The 17,237-nt window shown below is 43.6% G+C and overlaps 1 protein-coding gene across 3 annotated transcripts in view; it reads right to left on the minus strand.

The window, feature by feature from the left end:
• LOC116099261 (IQ motif and SEC7 domain-containing protein 1) overlaps window positions 1–17,237 on the minus strand; it is a 330,953-nt gene that overhangs the window by 180,669 nt on the left and 133,047 nt on the right. The window lies entirely within an intron of this gene.

Below are 17,237 nucleotides of genomic sequence, written 5' to 3' on the forward strand. Positions count from 1 at the left end.
ACCCTTAAGTTTCCACTTCATACGGTGGTTCAGGTCTATACGGAGCTAAGTTTCCATTATAGAGCTGACTAAATCTGCAAGGTAAATACTAGCCAGTCCTCTGCAGGAAAGGGGCCACATTACAGATGCAGTGGGTCAAGGAAGGCCTCCTTGAGATAAAAATGTGAGCAAAAACCTGCAAGAGGTGAGGAAACCATATGGAAACGGAGGACCCAAAAGCCCTGGGGCAACAGAGGGAACAAGGAAGAGTTGAGACCAAGGAAAAGAAGGGACCAAGGACTATGATCATGGAGGTTACTGCAGGGACTTTGAATGAGGAGGAAATGGCAGCAGGGTACTGAACAGAGGAGAGACATAAACTGTCCAGGTTTTATCATAGAACCTCTGACTGTTCAGTAGAGTAAGGTCATTGTGTGGAGGATGGAGTAAGAATCTGAACCTGTATGGGACCTACATATAGGAGATGTGGGGCAGAGGAAGCAGTGTAATGGTCTGATGGGGCTGAGCTCTACAGATACCAGCTGCTGCCCTTATAGCTGGAAGCACTGAAGTATGTACAGGCCCATGCAACAGGCCTCACTTTATGCTCCAGGACCCTGAGGCTCAGCATTATTCCTGAGTATCGGGACTCAAATCATATGCTTATGGATATGGGCATACAGACTGGTAACCCTGTGCAACTCCGAGAGCAGAATGATGCACGTGTCCCTCAAGAGGTACACTGAGTGCCCTCATGCTCTGGGGGCAATGCAGGAATCGACTGTTCTCTTTATTTTAATAAAGACTATTCAAAGTCTTGAAAATTAATTTCCCCTAGGAAGACAATTACATGTCAAATATACACCCGCTGAGCAAATGATTAAGATAAAAACCCAGCCAAGAGGGCTCTCTGCTCAGGCTGATTCCAAGAAAGGCCTTCAAAGGTCACTGCCAGAGGGTAATGAAGACAGTGTCCACTGGAGGGGAGGGGTTCTTTCCCAATGCTAGCATTTCAAGTCTATTTCAGCACCCTCCATCTCCTAATGGAGGGCATTAACCGTTTGACTGGGGACCAGCACAGTAGAAAGAGACAGTCATGGCTGCATAGCCTGGCCTGGTCCATCAGGTAAGGCTGGCCTGACTCAATGCCCACCTCCAAATCCAAGGTTATGTGACTGATAATATTTTAGGAGGCCTGGTCACAACAGCCAGCAGAAGTGACTAGCTCAGCCTTTAGGGATGCACACATCTCCTGGTCAGCCTTTCTCAGTCACAGAGCTCAACATCATCACAGATCCCTGACTCAGGCCCAGAGAAATGAGGAAGATAAACAGTGAGGAGGAAAGCAAAGACTCAAACCCAGGTGAGTGTTCTGTAGCCTCCAGTCACCCTTCACTAGACTCAGAGTCATCAGGAATTAAGTGTGTACAGATCAGAGATACCACAACCACAACAATAAATCACTATGGTCCCTAGCTTTGTTTCTATAAGTAAAGCTATATTGGAACATGTCCCGTTAGTTCCTGCATTGAGGGTTGCAGCTCTGGGAACCACAGCAGTACAAAGGGACAGTGCCAATCAAGCCCTACTTGGCTGTGGGAACTGCAGGTTCAGCGTGGTCCCCTATCTAGAAGTTGCTTTGTCCATACTGGACAAGGCTCACTAAATGAGTCTGTGAGCTAGAAGGTTCTTATGGTTGGGTCACAGCCATGACTACAAAGCATAAGGGCTAAGTCACAAAACAGGTCACCTGTCTGTATTGGGACATAGGAACTGCTTCAGGTCCAACCTCCTGGGACTTGTTGAGGCCCACACCAAGTCGGCAGTATCAGACTGCTCCTAGTCAGATAGTACGTTGGCCGTGGGAAATTTTGCCCCATCTTGCCCCAGAGCCTCAGTTTTTCCTTCTGGAAGAGTGAATATGGAAGAGTGAGATGGTTTCTGAGGCTCTGCTCTGACAGAATGATTTGCAAATTACAAGTGCCCCAGGCTCTGACCTATCCTTTTTGACACCTGGGAAAATAGAAGCTCTTTGTAGAGCAAAGGTACTGCTTATCCACTCTACAGTGGGGCACCTCCAAGGAGGTCTCCAGTGGGAACGCTGGCTCCCCCACCCTTTTGGGCCTATGATCCTCTCAGCACTATCCTCAAGTACAGTTCTTCCACAACACTACCAAAATTCCCCAAGTTCACAAGTCCTCATCACCCACACTATATCCTACACCAGCCAGTCAACCTGCATTTGGCCAGAGCTCTACAGATGCCTCCAAAAGGTCTCCTTGCCTCCTTACCTAAGCTACGCAGAAACCAGAGGGCTCTTAGCAAGGAAATCAGAGAGCACTACTGGCTGGTCATTGCCCCTTCCTGCACTCAGCACAAATTTCTAGCTTGGCTCCACTCCAGTCTTGTTCTTTCCTCTTAATTCACCAAATCTTCTGCACAGCCTCCACTCAAATGTCCTCCTCAGAAATGCCACAGGAGACTGCTCTCTGGTGCTCACTGGAATCCCAGTGGCAGTGACTTCTTGCCACTCAAAGTAATCCTCAGAGACGTTTCCTGACTTCAGCCCACATGATGGCACTTTGGTATTTCCTTGTCACTCACAACCCCATATTCATTCTCTGCAAAGTCTGGGAGGTGTGATGACAGGCTGAGACTTGGGTGGAATCTGAAGGTGTGGGAACAGCCACTCAAAGGCAGTCAGTCAGTGGAGCCTGGCACCCAAGAGGAAAAACTTGGAGCAGAGTCTCCTTAAAATCCCACTCCTGCCTCTGAAACTGTGTCTCTGAACAGCCTTTCACTTTCAGATCCTTCATCTGTGGATTCCACAAAACATTCCCTGCCTCTGAGAATTGTGGGGTAGGGAACTTCAGCTCATCACATGCTGGCACTTGTTGCTATAGGAGGAACCTAGACTCCAGAAGCTTCCTCTGAGATCACAAACAACTATAACTACACCCACACCATGTTGCATTCCATCTATGTGCATGGTATGCCTGCCCATGTCACTGGCATTAGATCCCTTGGAACCAGAGTCACAGACAGTTGTAAGCCACCCTGTAGGTATTCAGAATCAATCCTGGGTCCTCTTCGAGAACAACAACTATTCTATCATCTCTCCACTGAGCCATCTCTCTCCAACCCCAACTCCTTTGGCATTGTCACACATTCAAAGCCAGAACATACTTTCAGTGTACTGAGCATGTCCCACTAGATCTGTGTAAAAGTATCTTGTTTCCTCAGAAGCAATTATAAATGGTGTTGTTTATCTTGTTGTTATTTAAGACAATGCCTCACTATGGCTCAGTGCTCAGACTGGTCTCCAATATTTGAGTTCAAGCGATTCTTCTACTTTAGCTTCCTGGATGCTCGGATTATAGTGTGCACCATGGCCAAGCTCACATGCTTAATCCTTTCCATTTATTATTTCATGAGTATGAGAGTGCATGATGTGTGTGTCTGGGGTGGGGAAGTACATGTGCCACATTATACATGTGGAGGTCAAAGGACAATTTTGTGTAGTCAGTTCTTTCTCTCCATCTTTTCATGGGTTGCAAAGTTAACTCAGATCTCTGAGATTCTGAAGGAAGGACTTTTACCTGCTGAGCCATCTCAATGCTCAAATTTTAAAAATTTTTAATTGTTACATAGAAATGTAATTGATTTTTGCAATAATCATGCATTATGTAATGTTACTGAATTCATTTATTTGTTCTCAGAGTTATTTTTGGAAGATTCCTTGGGATTTTTAGGGCACACAATCATGCTGTCTAAACATAGACACAGATTACGTCTTCCTTTTGAATCTGTCTCTCTTGGTTGCCTTACTTATCTCCAGTAATCTACTGACTCACAGTGGAGAAAGACATATTTGCTTTGTTCTCAGTTTTCAGGAGAAACTCCTGTCTGTCCCCTTCAAGTGTGACAGCAGCTGTAAGTTGGCTGCAGGTGTTGATTATATGGACTTAATATTTCAAGAGGGTGTTGTTGTAAGAAAAATATCTCACTGTGTGGCCTTGGCTGGCCTGGAGCTTACTATGTAAAACACACACTGGCCTTGAACAGAGATCCTCTGTCTCCTGAATTCTGGGATAAAAGGTGTGCACTACTATGCCCACCTCCCTCTGAGTTTTTAAACACAAACATGTTTAGAATCCTCCACTATTAGACTTTAATGCTCCACTACACTCTGCTATTACATTGGTCTGATCTCTGGTATTGATATCAATATCTTTTCTCTTTTGTTTTTTTTCTGGATCAGTCTGACAAAAGTACTTTAATGTTGACTAATATTAAAGAACTAGGCTTATTGCCTCTCAAAGGTTCAAGATAAGTCTTATTGCTAAAGACACTGTGTACTAGACACAAAACCTGGAGGATCTGAGCTGAATCTAACCCAAAAGCCTTCTCCCTAAGGATTAGCTAGCTTTCATAGTACCAGAAGATGCCATGCAAGCTTCCAAAAGAAAGAAGCAACCAATCATTCTAGTCAACTATGATGCCTGTGAACCATAGTGATGGTCAGTATGACACAATAACCCTAAGGGTGCAGTAGTGGCACTTACATCTTGGCAGTAACCAATAGCTCTCTAATTAAGAGAGACCAGCGTGGCAAGAGGGAAGTCATAGCTGGTACTGGAAACCCAAGCAACTACCCAAAGCTAGTGAAGTCATAGATCTTGGAGAGGAACCTATAACAGCTACTTTATGAACCTAGCTTAATTACTAGCTACATTCTAAATATTTATCCGTATGCCCACAGTGTAGCTCTCACTTCTTAGCAAGGAAATTTTTCTTTGCAACAGATGGAGATTATTACAGAAAACCAACTGATCAAAATGCAGAGAACAATTGTGTGTATGTACTCCCAACCCCATTGATTCATCCACAGCAAAACTCCTGCACTTAAGTCTCTGGAGACCTCTTGGACATGGGGAACAGAAAGAGCAAGAGAGCCAGAGGAATAAGTTATCTGTTCTAAAACTGCAACTCCTAGAAATGTCAGAGGAGCTACACAGTCATGAAGTCCCAACAACCTAGCTGCCTAAACAAGCACACCAACAGACATATTAACATGGAAGGCAGAAACTTCATGGGGCTTCAACCCTAAAGAAACAACTGCTGGCAACTGAGGAATGCTGAGATGAGAGAAAATAGTCTTCTCTGGGAAGAGTTCTCAAGTTGGTTATCTAATACTTCAGTGGTCAGTCTTGAAATCATATATGTACATACAAGTAACATTATACAGACTGATTGAACAGATTGTATTTATATATGTAGGGGTGTGTGTGTGTGTGTGTGTGTGTGTGTGTGTGTGTGTATGTGTTTTAAAGAAGCCAAAGATCATGAATTTGAGAGACAGAAAATGGGTGGGTACATGGAAGGGGTTAGAAGGAGGAAAAGGAAAAGCAAAAATGATGCCTTCATATTTTTTAATTTTAAAAAATTTAAAGATTAGGCTCAGTTTTATTGAGTTCTGTATTTTTTCAGTTCATTGATTTACACTCTGACATTAATCATTTTCTCCTATTTAAGTTTAATGTGTTCTTTAAAAGAACAATTTCTTAAGATGAAAATTAAACTTATTGATTTGACATAATTTTTCTTATATAATATTGCCATTTAGTGCTCTAAAATGTCTCATTGTACACTGCTTCATTAGATGCCTGTCAATGTTATACATAACTATATAACTATATATACTTACTATCATTATTATTATTATTAGTGTGGGGAATGGAACCCAAGTCCTTTGTGCATGCTAAGTAAGCCTCTAACACTGAGCTCAGAATCCTACCACTGTTTGGTATACTTTGTATTATCATTTAGCTCAAAGTCCTTTTCTTTCAGTTTCTGCTTTGATCTATGGAAAATTTTAAATATATTGTCAAAATCCTAAACTTCCAAATATTATATGTATTATTGATTTTTAATTTTCTTATACTGTGGCTGGAGCCACAATATAATGGTACTCTGTATGATTAATCCTTTTAAATGCAGTGAGTTTTATTTTATTACACAGTGTCTGGTAACCCTTGCTGTTTTCCTGTGATCAAATACCTGACAAAGCAATCCAAGGAAGGATTAATTTTGGCTCACAGTTTGAGGGAACAGTTCTTCATGCATGGCGGCAGGAGCATGAGGCAGCTGTTCACACAATCTGCAGTCAGGAAGCAGGGAGGGATGGATGGCTGCAGAGACTCAGCTCACTTTCTCATTTTTATTTGGTCCAGGACTTGAGCTCACAGGGTGATGCCACCCATATTTATGCTAAATATTCACATCCCAGTTAATCAAGTCTAGATAATCCTTCACAGATACAGCCAGAGGTTTGTTTATATGGTGAGTCTAGATCCTGTCAAGTCGGCTGTACCAGCCATCACCGTGGTACATGTGTTTGCAGTACACCTGAGAAGAATGTTCCTACTATTATAGGTAGTGCGTCAGTTGCATCAAGCAGGTTTGTGGTACTGTTTGAGTCTTCCCATCCTTATTGATTTCTATTGTCTATATTTGCTCTAGGAAATACTAAAAACCAGAAACAGAAGTCTCAAATCAAACCATAGCTTTGCTTTCCTACCAGCTTCTCTCTTGTACTTTTAACACTTGTTAAAATTTCAGAACTGCTGCTTTTCTTTGCATGAATTGATTCCTTAATGATCATGAGCTGATCTTCATCTTACTCATATCCTATATATCTGGGCATCTCTGAAGTCTACTTAACCTGATATTAATATGACCATTCCACTTCTTCTTGATCAGTGTTAATATGACACATTTTCCAGTCTTCTGTTTTTAACCTGTTTGTATTTTTTTATACTTAAAGACTGGCTCTTATTAACAGTATATAGTTTTTGTTTTGTTTTATTTTTTCTTAAAAAACAAAACTAAACCAATTCTACTCTGGTCTAGCCTGGTGACAAAAGGCTATAGTTGTAGCATTGGGAGGCAGAGGCAAGAGGATTGCTGAAAATGAAGGCTATCCTAGTCTATAAGCATTCTGGGGTTAGCAAGGCCATATAAGCTAGAATCCTGTCTTTTAAAAAAAAATCTAAAATTCATTACTTTTAAATTAGAGTACTTAGATAATTTATATTTAATGGGATTACTAGAATGAATTAAGTTTTAAACCACCTTTCTATTTCATTGGGTTGTTTTTGGTTTTAATTTTCTCTTTTAATGTATTAATTCTTTTTATTGGTGTGTGTGTGTATTGTGTGTATGTGTGTGTGTGTGTGTGTGTGTGTGTGTGTGTGCTCATGATGTAGCATTGATGAGGAGGTCATAAGACAACATCTGGTCATTGGCTTTCCCCTTCCACAGGAGGTTCTAGGGACTGAGCTCAGCTCACCAGGCTTCTATGGCAAGCACTTTTGCCTGCTGAGTCATCCTATCAACCATCTGTATTATTTAAGATTACCTGAGTTTTAAAATAATATCATTGTATTTTTAATCTCTAGATGTTGATTTCTGTACAGAAAGAAGCGCTCCCTACATTTCAACAACTGTGGCAGTAGCACACATCTGGGGTCAGTCCTGACTGTCTAACTGCTCTTTATATGGGTCATGTAATCTTGCCACTTTTTGTGCCTGAAAGTTTCATGACCACAGATATCACACATTTTACCTACCTAGGTATTTCTGTATTCAGCTACATCTTGAGCTTTGCCACAGTGAGGTATGTGGAAACAGACACAACTGTAGGGTCCTGACATCAAGGTTCCTAGATGGACTGATCTATGCTTAGTTGAAGGCACAACATTTCCTGCCACCAAGAGAGATTTCCAGAATACTTCTGCTAATGTTCCATGAATCCTGAGAATTTTTCCAGGTTGGGACTTTGTCTGTCTGTCTGTCTGTCTGTCTGTCTGTCTGTCTGTCTGTCTGTCTGCGAGTGCCAAGTAATCTGATATCTTTGGAGCAGTAAATCTAGAATATCCTTCAGCTTTAGGGCTCTAATAGTATTCTTTCCCCCTGACCCCCTGCCCACTTTCTCTCTCTCTCAGGGAGCATGGTTCTCTCTGGCTCTTAGATCAGCCTGACTCTTCCAGCCTTAGACTTCCCAGACTCTGGTCCCCATTCCCCAGCTATCTAGGGTAGATGCATGGCAAAACAGAGGTCACTATGTCTGCTCCCCACCAGTCAGAGGCCACTGACCTTCACTGCATAAGTGACTAAGTGACTGCTAGTGCCTTGAGAACTTCATAATTTTGCCCTTTTTATGGAGGTTTCATGTGTCCCATTTGATCTAAAGCCTGGCTTTGAATACCACGTGGGTTTTGTTTTTCCAGGAAATCAAAAAGAACTTCTAACTTGACCCTATGTTATAAGCAGAGACTCTTTTTGCCTTCCCTCCTCCTACCCTCCCCTGCCATCCCAAGAATGACAGGTCACATTTTTGCATCAGCAGACAAGCAGGGAGTTCTGTTGAGAGACAGGAAACTGAGCTCCAACCCCCTTGCCAGATTTGGTATTGACATGTGATATCAACATTGTCATGGCCTTGGTGGGCTTGAAGTGAAGTAGTAATGCTATCCTTGTTCATGGTGGCCGATGTGAGGGACTATGGCAGTGGAAGAAAGGCTGAAGGAACCCGACTGGTTCTAGCTGGTCAGGACCCCCAGAACTGCTTTCCACTCTGCCCAGGCTGTCTCAGATGCCCAGATTCCAATAGTGTCCCCAGAGCTGAGTCAGCAGGAGGCTAACTTCCTGTCACTTTGAAAATCTTGGATGGAAATGAGCTGCTAATCCTTGAGAGGGTGCAAATGGATGTTGGGTGATGCCTCAGAAGGGACCCTGGACCAGACACATTCTGCCTCTTCATACCACACAAGGAGGAGTACCAGCCTAGTTAATTCACAAAACATCTTTGCAGGAAGTAGGTTTCCATGGCAATATCAGTGAGGCTGACAGGGACTGAGGGAACTTTCAACATCTCCCCATGTCAGCCCTTCAGTTGCTGTGTGGCCAGTGCCCTTGTCAGGCCCATCTCTGCCCAGCTTTTCTGAAAGGACTGGGCTGCATACAGCCAGTTATGTAAGTGGTTGACTTAGAAGAACCGCTACCCCAAGTCACGTGGAGCTGGCAAAGTAGTGCAAGGTAATTTATGACTTTGGGATGCTTCAGTCTCTAAATACAACAGACAGCTACAAACTGCAAACACTTTAAATTTCTGGCCCAGGGGAGATGTCACAGTCCAGCCTGGACTGCACTGGGGCCTGGATAACAGGGAAGGTTTGAGGAGCAAGTCTGGCTTACCTAACCCCAGGCCCATAGAAGGCTACTCTTGAGCCTGAATGAAGACTTCACCATCCCGTCAGGAGCTTCCTGTGGCACATATTGACATCTAATTTCATCCAACACATACATGTTTTGCTGTTCTCCTCTCTTTCTCTCAGCTGTGTTATACCTACTTGCTTCATTTCAGCTGCAGTACCTTACAACCTACAGAACCCCACCCTGCCTCACAGCCTTTGTATATACAGCTTGTTCAGCCTAGAATCCTGTTCACACCAGGAAAGAGCTTAGTGCAGGGCTGAGGGAGGTGATGACTTGGGGAGTATGTCAATACAGTCCTAAGCTCTGCCTCACCACTGGGGACTGGCATGAATGAACCTCCCTTTGCTCTAGGCTTCAGGGTGTCAACATTCTGTTCCCACGTCTCCCATTTTGCTAGTAATCAAGGAGGTTGGGAACAAGAGAAAAAGAAACTATCATGTGTAAAGAGGGGACAGGAGACAGAGGAAGAAGCCCTACAGACACACAGAATTTTTGGAGAAATAAGCCAAGATGGCTTCCATGATGAGCAGAGACATAGGAGTTAGGGAGACAGAAAACAATTGAGTAAATCAGTCCAAATGTGTATAGCCTCTGTACTGAGTGTGTGGACACAGCAGAGGCTCAGACCTGCTCTCCGTGCTTCCTTAGTCTCCCTGTATGGATCAAGCTGGATAAGCTATCAGCACTCCTCCACTCTATCCTCACATAAATGCTTAAGAAAAGTCACACTAGCCTACCATAGGATTCGTATTGGCCAGAAACCACAATGAGAAGAAAAGGGAGACAGGAAAGAGACAGAGAAAGTGCTGTGTAAGTCATAAAAGATCAAAGGTCTTGGGATCTGTGATTTTTGAGATGTCCTGAAATATAGCTCAAGAAAGAAGGCCCATGCTGCAAGTGCTCCTGGGACTCCCAAGTGGCCACATGGGAAAATTAAGGCATATTCTGGCCTCATTCCATAATCAACCCAATTTCAGACACACTAAGGTGAAAAGTAAAGACAGGAAATGTGCAGAAGCAAGTGTGGAGAGAAGTGTAGTTGAGGCTGGCATGGGTTTTCAGTGAGTAATATAACCTCACCTAACAGAAATCAATAAGTATAACTGCAGATAAGCTAAAAAAAAATTCTATATTCACCAAAGCAGGGCCAGCAAGATAAGGTTCAGGTAGTAAAGGCACTTGCTATTAAGTCTAAAAACCTGAGTTCAACTTCCCCAACACACATAAAGATAGAAAGGGAGAATCCACTTGCACAAGTTATCCTCTGACTTCAGTGTGCATCCTGAGGCACATACATGCATGCATACACACAGAGTAAACAAATAGACACATGTAAGTAAGCAGAGTTCTGAAATAGGGAGGCAGTGAAGGAGTAATGGTCAGTATACATAAAAAGGATGCTTACAGACACATAAGGAATCAAAAGAGTGGAATAGGCACTTCTCAAAAGGATACTTCACACAGATGCTAAAATGAGTGAGCTTGGTTGTCAAAGTCAGGATACAGAGGTCCTCTTGGTCCCACCATTCACCTTTTGCAAGCCTTGGAGATATGAATCATGCACCTGAATCCTTGTTTGCCCTACTACCCATCCCATGAACTCTTCTTCTGGAAGACTCCACATTTTCTTTAAAGGCCACCCTAACATTCCTGGTCCAGGCAGCATCTCTTGCTAAAATGGCATCCCCCTGCTAGAATGGCAGCTGTGGAATTGAAGGTCAAAGCCTACTTCTCTGCTTCCATGATACAGAGTAAGTTTGTATCTGATACTTTCCTTAAGACCAGCCCCTCAACATGGGACTTGGTATGTGGCTAGGAAGAAGCAGGTCTCATCAAACCTCAACCAACTGCTGGCCACTGGTTCTGTAGGACTACTCTGTTAGGCCATGTGATGGCAGTGAGGTTACTTTGGGTGCCTTGAGCCCAGGGTGGACAATCACTCTCTGAGGATGTCACACTAACATTGAGCTATCGCTGGTGAGGAATGTGTGAGCTGAACAGAAAGGGAACTTCCCAATGAGACAGTCACACAGGTAAATGTTGCCTTTGTGACTACTGAGAGGCCAGAGAGCGCCAAGTAATAGGTTGTAAACTGGCACTCAGAGGCTGTGTGTCTCATCCAGCCAGACAGGTTACTCTGAGCAACAAGTGGCTGCATATCATGATGACTAATGAACAGGTTGTGTCTAATGCCTCCAAACCCCAGCAGAGGTTCTCAACCCTTTGCCAGGAATAACTGCCACAGGGGCAAGGTTGTATAAACTTTTAAGAACACCCATGGCCCAAGGTCATATCTTCCCATGACCACCTTCCAGGAGCACAGGAGACTACCAAACCCATTGTACTGGTTAGTTGTTTTGTCAGTTTGACACAGTGGGAATCATCTGGGGAGAGGGAGCTTCAGCTAAGGAATAACCTCTACCAGATTGTCCTGTAGGCAAGTCTGTGGGGGCATTTTCTTAATTGATGATTAAAAGGGGGAAGTGCACTGGAGATGGTGCCATCCCTAGGCAAATGGTCTTGGGTGAATAAGAAAGTTAGCCAAGTAAGCCACTAAGCAGTGTTTCTTCGTGGTCTCTGCTTCATTCAGTTCTAGCCCCGAGATTCCAGCTTGCGCTCCTACTTTCACTACCATTCATGATGGATTGTGATCATCATCTACAAGCTGAAATAAACCCCTTCCTTCTCAAGTTGTTTTTGGGTCATGGTATTTTATCGCAGTGCTAGAAAACAAGCCAACACACCCATTTCCAACATGTGCAAATGTCTTTGGACATTCAAGAACAAGGGTGGGAAGTGGCCAGGGTGGATCTGGCAAGCAAAGTAAGGCTTTCAGTTTTTCTGGCAAAAGAAGACAGCACTTTAGACTAGGGTCAGGCAATGGCCATGGAAAAGAGCCAAGGAACATGTAGACAGGAGGACACGGTGTTGTGTACAGACAGAACGTGAGAGAATATGTGGCCCAGGGAGGCAAGAGAGCAATGTAGGCTGGGCTTCAGGTGCCATGCCTGCTGTTATCTTTAGGATTCTGGGAATCCAGCCACTCTGTCATTGTTTTCTCTTGGGTTCTCTGCATTCCAATGTGAGACTCCTGTTTCAAACATAGGTAATGGTTTGTGATGATAGTACCATCTGGCCTCCACATACATGAACATGTACATATGCTTGTTTAAAAAAAGAAACTGAGGGCATAGTAAGTTAATAAGGTGATGAGAATCTAAATGAGTTAACGTGAATGTATTCCCATCTCCTAACAGGTCTACCTCAGAGGGGTCCCTCACTCCACTTTAGTAAAACAGAGGAGTCTTCTTTCCCAGAGCCACTGTCTGCCTCAGCTGGGACAGAGAAAGATGGCTGGGGACGAAAGCAAGAAGGACTGAGAGAGAGGTGTACATGATGGGGGATCTATGGGACCTTCCCATTTTCCTCACTGTGCCTGATGTAGCTTTCAACCACTTCCTTCTCAGAGACCCAAGATTTGACATCAAAGATGGGACAGCTTGGAATCTATCGGGCTGTTTTAATGGCAGTTGCAGCATTAGGCAGCTGGAAAGATCTTAAGGCTGGAACCCTCAGACGCTGTCTGTGTGTAACCATGAAGGGCAGAGCCACAAAGACAATACTGCCCAGCCTGGGTCTGAATAGGTGTGAACAGCACACTGGCTGAGGTGTGGTTGCTGTCCATAGTGCTGAAGGCCATCTGGTGCTGGAGAGAAGTGGGGTGATGGTGCTCCAGAGTTCAGAGGGTTCTAGAAGCTCTTTCTCACCCATCAGCAGAATGCCCAAGATACCATGCACACACACACACACACACACACACACACACACACACACACACATCTGATAAGACCAGACCAACTCTTAGTGCACATTCAGCTATGACTCAGCGCATGGTGAGCTTGATAGGTGATGCTCACTGTCCCAGAATTCTTGCTAGTTCTGAAAGTACAGATGGGTATCTCTACCAAGGGCTTTGGAATACTAGAGCTCCAAAGTTGGAGGGTGGCACCAACATTGTTCCCAGCTGACTGAGTCCCTTTCTAGTCAGGTCTCTGACTGCTTTGCTCTCATCCTTTCTGTCCCACAAATACCTTTGTAGCCACAGAAACATTAGTTAGGAAGTGTTTACACTTCCTGTTTGCTTGTTTATGAGGTGTGCATACATGCATGTGTAAAGTGCACAAGGAGACCAGAGTATAACCATGGGTATTACTCCTTAGGGCCTATCAATAGTGTCTTTTGAGAGGATCTTTCACTGGCCTAGGGCTCACGAACTAGGGTGGGCTCTCTGGCAAGCAATTGCAGGTATCCTCCTGACTCTGCCCACTCCATGCTGGGATTATAAACATGCACCCCAATCTTAGTTTTGTCTGTTTGTTTGCCTGCTTGCTTGCTGTGTTGTGTGTGTGTGTGTGTGTGTGTGTCTGTGTGTCTGTGTGCCTGTGTGTCTGTGTGTTTAATGTGGGAGCTCAAAGTAAGGCTCTTCTGCTTGTAATACAAATACTCTACCCACTGTCCCTACCTCTTCAGACTTTCTTTCTTTCTTTTCTCATTTAGCCCCTCATTTCTTCATTTGAAACAGGGCTACACAGGGCCCAGACTGGCCCCAAACTTACCACATAATCAAAAATGACTTGAATTTATGATCCATTTGTTTCTACTAATAGAGTGCAGGGATTACAGGGTTGGGCCACCAAGTCTTATTAAATCATTTTGGTCTTGTTTTGTTTTGTTTTATAAAGATTTATTACAGCTTTATTATTTAAAAGACTTTCAGATAAAAAAATTACACAGTGAAATTAACCAGATCTAAAGTCGCTACAGCTCAGTGAACTGTACACTTAAAACAGCCATTCTATAGCTGTACAGCTTTCTGTGGAATTTTACATCTTTGATATCACGTATTTAATTTATACACATTTATTCACCCCCTAAAAAATTCCATGGCACAGTTAAAACTAGAAAAACAACTATCTTTATAGTCTCTCATGGCCCAAGTTTCCATTTACATTCAGTCCTTTCTCATCACCTAATATTTAATATTCCCCTTTCTCCTTTGTACATGTTATACTGTACATATATATATATGTATTATTATATTATATTGTGCACTATAATATTATATATTATATATGCATTATAGATTAAGATCCCTATATGACGGATAACATGCAGATTTTTTTCCCTAAGATTGTGTGACCTAATTATACATTCTATGTCCATCTATTTTCCTACAATATTCTCTGATTTAATTTTTCTTTATAGCTGTACATATTACCTAATATAGCTGTACTATTTTATATATATACCAGTTTTACATTATCCATTCATCTTTTGATGGACAACTAGGTTTGTTCCATTTCTTTGCTATGGTGAATAAAGTAGTGATACACATGGGTGTGTAAATGTCCCTAAGGCAAGGTGTGGATTCCCTAGGTAAATGGTCAGGAGTGAAATAGCTGGGTCATACATCTATGCCAGTGGCCACTGAAAGTGTCCTGAGTGAGCGTGTGCTTATGGGGGTGGGTTTGTGAATGCACCACAGTACCCAAGGGCAAGTCAGAAGAAACTTGGGATTCTCTCCTGCTGTGGGCTTCTGGATACTGAACTCAGGATTTTGGGATAGACAGCAAAGACCCCTGCCTCCTGAGATATCTCATCAGTTATATTTGTTTTAAAGGACAAAGAGTGATCACTGCAGAGAAGCTTGCTTGTTAAGCTCATCCTCTGCCTAGTTGTCTACCCTGACCCCTGATCCTTCCCTGCCTCAGTCTCAGCTCTTGTCTCTCTTAGGGACCATGTTCTCAACCTTTACATCAAGGCATAAGTCTGTTGTCCACCTTACTATAGGGACCCATGTCCAATTTCCTTCCCTTCCTGCTACCATAGTTTCTATATCAACTGATCCGGTATAGTAGTTTATGGTAGTTTGCCAAAGTGGGGAGCAAAGGATTTAGAATACTAAGTCTAGGAGAGGACTGTCCCTCACCCAATAGGCAGGGGTAGCTCACCCATAAAATCTCAACAAGCTGAAATGTCAGCATCAAGAACACTTATAACCAAAGGTTTGAGTGGACAAGAAGAGAATGAGGCCATGTGCTGGTCTCTCTGCCACTCATATTACTGGGCTTGTAATCTTGGCTACATGAGGGACTGCTAAGTTGGAAGTGTAGGGGCTGGAACATAGCCTGCAAAAATCAGGGGTTCAGACAGTTTTAACATCAAGCTAGCTCCATCACGTGACACATCACCAGCACAAGAGGTACCCCTACCCTTTCACCAGTGAACCTAAGTCTTGGAATCTTCTTCTGAGGTGGGAGGTACTGATTAGAGTTAGGGTTCACTCTACCCAGGCCTGGAGATAGGTCCCCCATTTTAAGCCACTGCTCTTATTAGGTCCCTGATGTCTAGGCCAGGACCACAGACTTCTCCCAGAGTGAATGTTAAGGCTTTGGAGGGCCACATAGTCTCTGTTGTTACCAAAGGACTGTGCTTAGAAGGATAAGAATAGTAGAGAACACAGATGTTGCCTGTGTAGTGTGTTCTTGCCAACTTGCACTTGGCCTTGGGCAATAGAGGCTGCCTTGCTCCACAAGATACATGAACATGGGAGTCATGTTTTCCTTGAAGTCAGACAGAAGCCATTCTCTGGCTGTCATCCACCCTTCCCAACTCAAAAAGGACAGAAAAATTACTACATCCTGACCTGAGCATGGCAGTGGGCTGCAGGGAGGAGCTTGGAGCTAAAAGCAGAGTACCAGATGTTCTGGCCTTTGCTGGAGGGCTTGGAAACAGCTGTATGAAAGAGGGACAGTTAAAAAAGCTCAGATGTGACTTTCTGGAGTGGGGCTGTAATATGCTCATGCTACTGCGCTTGAAGAGGAAAAGAACCCTATGAAAGGGCTGGATATGTTGTGTGATCATTGCTTTAGTTCCTCAAGGGTGCTCTCAGGGACATATGTTGCTTGTGGGAGGAGAAGACACTTTGGAGAGATAGCTTCATTGCCTGAGAGTCTACTGTGTACCTCAGTATCTCATGAGCTCGTTTGGAAAGCTAGACGAAGAGGTCACACGAAGGCTCTGAGTCACTGTTTTGAAATGTATATGCAGATGGGAGAAGATAATAGAAGATCCCCATTAGTAGAATCACTGGGCACCAGTAGGACGAATGCATGCTTTGGGGATCAGGGAATTGAGTGTGGCTCAAGGAGGAGACTCTTTTCTGCACACTGTGTCTCAGAGAAGTTCATGGATACCCAAAGAAGTGTCAGGGACTTGGGAGATAAAGGTCTAGCAGAAAGTCAGGGTCAGAGTTGGATGTCAAAATAAGTGAGGGAGGGAAGGCGTGGACATGCAGTGATGTGAAGGCACATAGAAGGTCTTAGTTATGCAAAAGGTGCCAGTGGTGATCATATAAAGTCACTTAATTTCTTACTTATTGTTCTATTGCTGTGAAGAGACACCATGACCAAGGAAACTCTAATAAAGGAAAGCATTTAATTGGGAGCTTGCAGTTTTAGAGATTTAGTCCATATTATCATGGTGGGGAGCATGGTGGCATGCAAGCATGGTGTTGGAAAGGTAGCTGACAGTTACATCCTTACACACACACACATACACACACATACACACACACACACACACACACACAGAGAGAGAGAGAGAGAGAGAGAGAGAGAGAGAGAGAGAGAGAGAGAGAGAGAACATGCACAGGCATTTTAAACTTCAAAGTTTACCTCCAGTGACACATCTCCTCCAATAAAGCCAAGCCTCCTAACCCTTGTAATCCTTTCAAACAGTTTCACTGCTGTGGGACATAAAATCATGCCAGGAAGGTTGGTAAGGTAAAGCAGGTTGAGACCCAGAGACTCAGTGGGCACACACCAGAGGCTTAGATAACTCCCAGCTCCCTGCCAGACTCCTGACTTGGAGCACATGCCATGCTTCTCACATAAAAGAAACATATCCTATGGTCATGT

This window comes from Mastomys coucha, unplaced genomic scaffold (assembly GCF_008632895.1).
Source record: "Mastomys coucha isolate ucsf_1 unplaced genomic scaffold, UCSF_Mcou_1 pScaffold20, whole genome shotgun sequence".
In the NCBI taxonomy this organism is placed as follows: domain Eukaryota; kingdom Metazoa; phylum Chordata; class Mammalia; order Rodentia; family Muridae; genus Mastomys; species Mastomys coucha.